Here is a 7,164-nt window from a genome sequence, read left to right on the forward strand (position 1 = left end):
CAGCAAAGAAAATGAGGTAGAATTTAAAATATTGCAATTTTGGGTGCACCTGGATGGCCCAGCCTGTTGAGCATCTGACTTTTGATTTCAGCTCAGTAATGATCCCACAGTCAGGGAACTGAGCCTCGCTTCAGGCTCTGCACTGAGCATGGAGTCTGCTTAAGATTCTCTCTCTTTTTCCTTCTCCTCTCCCCCACTCACACTCTCTCTCTATCTCTCTCAAAAAAAAATTAAAATTAAAAAATATTACCATTTTATTGATACTAAAATTTTTCAGTTTAGAAGTAAATCTAAAAAATAGTGTGTCCATTCTCTAAAGAAAATAATAAAATGTTATAAAGAGTAATTTAAAAAACACAAATAAATGAAAAGATACCTTGTAGTCCATGAATTTATTAAAAGACAAATGAGTCAGGAAGAAAGACCTTGTTTTAAAAAAAAAAAAAAGGAGGGGGAGAGGGAGAGGTTTATATAGGCAAATATCAAGACATTATAATGTTATGATGATTAGAGATGGTATTGGTACAAGATGAGAAACATTTATCAATGAAACAGAATAGATAGCCTAGTAGTAGACCCACACTTATATGAACACTTGATTCATCACCGAGGTTATATTGCACAAAGATGAGGAAAAAACATTCTTTCTAATAAATGTTATATACTTTGTTGAATATCCATCATAGTGAGAAAAAATAAAACTTGTTCCCTACAAAACATCATATACAAAAGGCAATTTCTGGTGTGTTGTTGATATAAATCTAAAAGCAAAACAATAAAATTCTTAGAAGAAAATACAAACAATATGTTCATGAACTTAGGATAGGTGTAGATTGCTTACACACAATGCAAAAAGGGCTAACCTCAATGAAAATGATTGTTCATTTGTACCCTATTAAAATTTAGAATATTTCTTCATGAAAGTTGATAGTAAAAAGACACCCTGTGGAGCAAGAGAAGACATTTGTAATGTGTACAAATGACAGAGGGCTTGTGTACAAATTATATAAAGAATTCCAAATATAAGTGAGAAAATCATAGACACCTTACAGTGAAATGGATATAAGGCATAATGACGCACTTATTGAAATAAGCAAATGAGGGGGACCTGGGAACTCAGTCAGTTAAGTGTCTGACTTCAGCTCAGGTCATAATTTCACGATTCGTGGGTTCGAGCTCCATATCAGTCTGTGTGCTGACAGCTCAGAGCCTGGAGCCTGCTTCAGATTCTGTGACTCCCTCTCTCTCTGCCCCTCCCCTGCTCATGTTCTGTCTCTCAAAAAATAAAATAAAATATTAAAAATTTTTTAAAAAGTAAGCAAATTTTAATTTCATTAATTGAGGGAACTACAAATATTAAAATTAAATGAGATGGTATTATGTGCCTATTTGAATGGCTCAGATCAAAAGAATAATAATTTTAAGTGTTGAGAAGGATGGCACCTAATGGAGATTTTTGTTTATGGGAAATTCTCACTAAAGCTTATGGGAATTTCATTTGGTAGATCCACTTACGAAAAAGTTTGACAGTATCTACTAAAGTTGTATGTACACATGTGGTACAGACCAGCAGTTTCATTTAAAGGTATGTATCTTACAGAAATGGGTGCATGTGCGTACTTAGACGCAAGTAAAATGGTATCCGTAGCAACACTGATAATAAGGAGCAAAACGAATGAAATAGCCCATATATCCATCAACAGTAGAAAGAAAGTATAAAGTCTGATTTATTCATATGGATTAACCGATATAGCAATAAAAGATAATAAGCAACGGCTATGAAAGTGAATAAATGGCTGTTTTATGAAACATGTATAATTCTCATTATATAATGTTTCCCAAGAGGAGCCAGACCCCCCAAGAAAACCCTAATATATAATTCCATTAATATAAAGTTGAAAAATACGTAAAATAAACTTATAGTATTAAAAATTATAATAACAGTTCTCCTTGGGGAAGAAGGAAGATATAATGATTATAGGGCACCATGAAGTAGCCTTCCAGGGTACTGAGAAAACTCCACTTTCTTACCTGGTAATAGCTATTTGAATGTCCACTGTGGGATAAGGTATTGAACTTTACATGCTTTTCGTGAATTTCTAAGTTTATACTTCAATAAAAAGTGATCTGGATATTTTAAATAAGTGATCTATGCAATTTAAATAAGTTCTTTCTTTTCAGTTTCAAGGTAAAGATTTTCATTTGGAACCACTGAAATCAAAGCTAATAATGGTATTTTCTAAATCCTGCATATCCTTGATTACTTTTGTTACCTTAACCTCTTAAAGACTGAAAGAATTTACTAAAACTTTCTATTCTTATTCTACTTCTATTTATTCCACTTTATCTCTGTGGTAAGAGTTTGTTTTTTTTTCTTTTAATGTATTCCAATGCAGTGTTGTTGGATATATTAGTAATTCATAATGGTCCCATTTGTGGTATGAATTATCCCTTTTTTGCTTCCTTAATAAAATCTTGTTCAGTAGTAATATCTGATTTCTTTTAGTTTGTGTTTGCCTAGCATACTTTCCTATCATTTCAGCTTTGGTTCATTGAATTTCTATCTTTGAGTTCTGCCTTTTTTTCCCTTTCTCGTTCTCCCTTTCATTTGTTTTGGACACTCAGGTTCTATTTTAAATTCTGTAAGTGGTTACTTACTTTTACATTTTCAAACACATCCTGTAATTTTCATGTTTCTAATTGTTAGGGTCAAGTTTAAAATGAGATCTTTTTCATCCTTTTTCTTTTAGTTTTTTTACATGCTTTTCTCATCTGATTCCTATTCAGTATTAAAATTTAAAGCTTGGTTTCAGTGCTCACCATCAGTAAACCTACATTCTTCATTCTTGAACTACTAATTTGACTCTATATCTTTTTAGATTAGATTCTATTTTGAAGAAATCATTTTTGAAATGCCTATGATTAATCTGTTTTCTGTGGCCTTAGTATAAAAGTTATTTTTCCTTCTACGTTTTTTAATATTTGTGTCCTTTTACTTTTCTCGTTATAAATTCTTAGGTGAATAATTTCTATGCAGGCTTGGTGTTTGAGTCAGATAGAGGATACAGCTTGTCCTTGCCTGGATTGTTGACTCATATGGCTATCAAATGTTTTGGGGTACAAGGGGCTGGAAGAGAGGATAATGGAACACAGCTGTTGGTCTGTTCCCAGGGTTCCCTGTACTCACCAGGTGGCTTCAATTCTACTGTAAGACCTACTCCACTTCCTTCACTGCTCTATTATGGGCCTCAAAGGATGTGGTGTTGGACTCCCAGACAGTACTTGCTCTAAATCTGACCCTTGGCTACCTCACACTTCCAGAGACTCTGAGGTGCTGAATTCAGCTGGGCTTAGTTATACTTGGGACCTACACTTGCTCTAGATTCTGGCAGTAAATTTTCCTCCCATCTCTTCATAGCCAAAAGTTAGCATTGCATAAAAGATAAGGATTTTATCTTCTTTTCTGATTTCTTGTAGTGTTTGTTTTGTTTTGGTTTGGTTTTTGGTGTGTGTGTGTGTGTTGTATGGCATTTGTTGTTTAGTTGGTTGGTTGGTTTTGTTTTCAATGGAAAATGAGATGCTGTGTTATACTTTTCTGTAGAAGTATCACTTAAAAAGAAGAGTCCTAGTCTACTTTAAAGTGAATTCAGATTTAATCTTAGAAAAAAAAAGAGATGTATCAGAGTAAGAATCCTGAGGGGGGAGAGAGAGAGAGAGAGAGAGAGAGAGAGAAATCAATTTGGAGGAAGGGACGTTACAAATTGCTTTTTGGCCTGAGGTCAGAGTGAGTAGCAATGAAGAGTAAGTGACACTTGAATCAATAATAACACACAGTGTAAATGAAGGGGCCATATTTTGAAAATTTTATCTAAGAAAAACTTTAGATAGTCAGAATAGAATAATTACAAAATGAAGCAATAAGAGTGGTAATTATTGACCTGGAAATTATTGATTCATAGGCTTTGTAATTGTTTTTTACATGCCCGTTCATATTAATTGACTATAATTTGTTAAGTAATTAATAGGCATTATTTCATTCAATTTCCGCAATAAATATGGAATGGATATAATCTCTCCATTATATAGGTGAGGAACAAAGAGTTAAAATAATTCATCTAAGGTTACAGACTTACCTTCGTTATTTTGTCTATGATCTAGAACAACAGATATGTTCTCTTCCATAGTTGACCTCTTTACCTGGTAGCATTAATTTGGAAATAATGTTTAATGAGTGTGAAATGGAGCTACAAAACATATGCTTATTTATTTATTTATTTATTTATTTATTTATTTATTTATTTATTTATTTTAATGTTCATTTGTTCTTTAGAGAGAGAGAGAGACGGAACACAAGTTGGGGAGAGGCAGAGAGAGAGGGAGACACAGAATCTGAAGCAAGCTCTAGGCTCNAGGGACGTTACAAATTGCTTTTTGGCCTGAGGTCAGAGTGAGTAGCAATGAAGAGTAAGTGACACTTGAATCAATAATAACACACAGTGTAAATGAAGGGGCCATATTTTGAAAATTTTATCTAAGAAAAACTTTAGATAGTCAGAATAGAATAATTACAAAATGAAGCAATAAGAGTGGTAATTATTGACCTGGAAATTATTGATTCATAGGCTTTGTAATTGTTTTTTACATGCCCGTTCATATTAATTGACTATAATTTGTTAAGTAATTAATAGGCATTATTTCATTCAATTTCCGCAATAAATATGGAATGGATATAATCTCTCCATTATATAGGTGAGGAACAAAGAGTTAAAATAATTCATCTAAGGTTACAGACTTACCTTCGTTATTTTGTCTATGATCTAGAACAACAGATATGTTCTCTTCCATAGTTGACCTCTTTACCTGGTAGCATTAATTTGGAAATAATGTTTAATGAGTGTGAAATGGAGCTACAAAACATATGCTTATTTATTTATTTATTTATTTATTTATTTATTTATTTATTTATTTATTTTAATGTTCATTTGTTCTTTAGAGAGAGAGAGAGACGGAACACAAGTTGGGGAGAGGCAGAGAGAGAGGGAGACACAGAATCTGAAGCAAGCTCTAGGCTCTGACTTGTCAGCACAGAGCCCAGTGCAGGACTTGAACTCACAAACCATAAGATCATGACCTGAGCCAAAGTCAAATGCTTAATAGACTGGGCCACCCAGGTGCGCCATTTAAATACAACTGTAACGTGTGTGTTTGGCAGGATTATGATGTATAGCCATACTTTCTTCAGTCATGTAACTAAAATAAACATAATTGCCAGATCCTTCCTGATTATTCCAGAACTACTAACCCCCTATCACCAGCTCTCTTAGGTGAAGACATACTTTACTCTTTGGACTCTCTTAAAAACTTCAAATCTGTTTCTAAGAGACAACATCAGATAAATTATAAAGAATGTTATAGGAAATATCCCTTGAGAAGTAAACATGGATGCAAGAGGCATTTTTATCATCAGATGCTTTTCTTCTCTTCTTTCTTCAGTTTTACCCAAGTTCAATTCCACCTGGCCTAAGAGGTAAACATTGAAGATTCTTATTTTTTTAAGTTTACTTTTATTTATTTTGAGAGAGAGAGAGAGAGAAAGAGAGAGAGAGAGAGAACATGGTGCAGGGCAGAGAAAGAGAGGAGAAAGAGAATCCCAAGCAGGGTCTGCACTGTCAGCACAAAGGTCGGGACAAAGGGCTGGATCCCATGAACCATGAGATCATGACCTGAGCTGAAGTCAAGAGTCAGATGCTTAACCAACTGAGCCATCCAGGCATCCCTGAAGATTCTTATTAATAACACAGGAAATAAAGACACTAGACTATTTCACACCTAGAAAAAGGGTAGAACTATTATTAATGTAGATATTAACTCTGTAAGAGCAATAGGTACTGAGTTGTAGCTCATATACAATTACTCTTATTAATCATATCTAATACATTAGTATGAGTTTGGAAGCCCTGCTTAATTATTAGCCTTAATGTAGAAGGAGATGATGATATTACCTTAAGACTTTTTGGCTTAGAAAATGACAGTTGGCATGCATCAAGGATTCCCAGCTTGCCAAGAAGTGCAATGTTAACACCCATATAGTGAATTATAATAAGTTGGCTATGTGCTACATACCATATTTCTCCTGGAACTCCCAGACCTACCATAAAATCAAGGCCGTTAGGAGTAAGTTGAACATCTTTGAAAGAATGAAGACTTAAGTCTTTGTGTACTCCAAATGTTCACTTCCATACCTCTACCACAAAATATGGGACTTCTAGCTAAGGAATCCTGCCCATAATTGGCCAAGAAATATTCAACATTGAGGACCTCTAGGTGTCAGATGGCAAAGGAGAAAAGCTTTCAGCACTGGGGTAAGTTTCTTGACCCTAGGGGCAGCAGCGAACACATCGGTAGGGATGTTTTGAATCGTGGTTGCAGGTTTTAAACTTACTTTGCTCTCTTTTGTGCTTAAAAAAGAGCCTCTACCTTAAAAATGCTGTCCTAAAAGGGGGAGAAGGACTTTACGTATCAGGATAAGTGCGAAACATTTTTTCTTGAGCTTCCTACAGAAGGCTTTTTCTCTACACATTTTTCTTCCTATCACCTTTTTTCCCATATGTCCACACTGTGGAAAATAATACACAGATGATACACAGAGTGACTCAGAGAAGTCTTGCCTTTTCTTAACCTTAGTTTAGAAAATATTTTCTACAGTCTAGTGGTCAAACTGGGAAGCCAAATGTTAGGCAGATGTGTGCTGCCTTATACAGGCGGTTGTACTTCCCTATATCGTCACATTGACCCTTTATTTAATGACAAGTGGAGATGGAAAGGAAAAAGGAAAAAAAAAGTCAATGCATTTTCCATACTAGCAGCTGGTGCACATATCACCTGGGACTCAAGTCTAAGGATAAGTAAGGCTTTATTTATTTATTTTTAAATCAGTTCACAAAGGAAGGAAGCAGTAGGGGGTTAGGAACAGAGCTCTGTAAGGGAACCTGGGCACAGGTGAAGTTCATTATAGTTTTCTTGCTGCTGTTGTATTTTGGTAGCACAGCTTAGGTAGCTGCAAACAAGAGTAATTTATGCTCAGTTCTCCCAGCAGGACCTACCCCCAGACAGGCTGTCTGGTCAGCACTCCATTCCAAGGAGAAAAAAAAAAAAAAAACGGGG

This window comes from Crocuta crocuta, unplaced genomic scaffold (genome assembly GCF_008692635.1).
Source record: "Crocuta crocuta isolate KB4526 unplaced genomic scaffold, BGI_CrCroc_1.0 scaffold247, whole genome shotgun sequence".
Taxonomy (NCBI): Eukaryota; Metazoa; Chordata; class Mammalia; order Carnivora; family Hyaenidae; genus Crocuta; species Crocuta crocuta.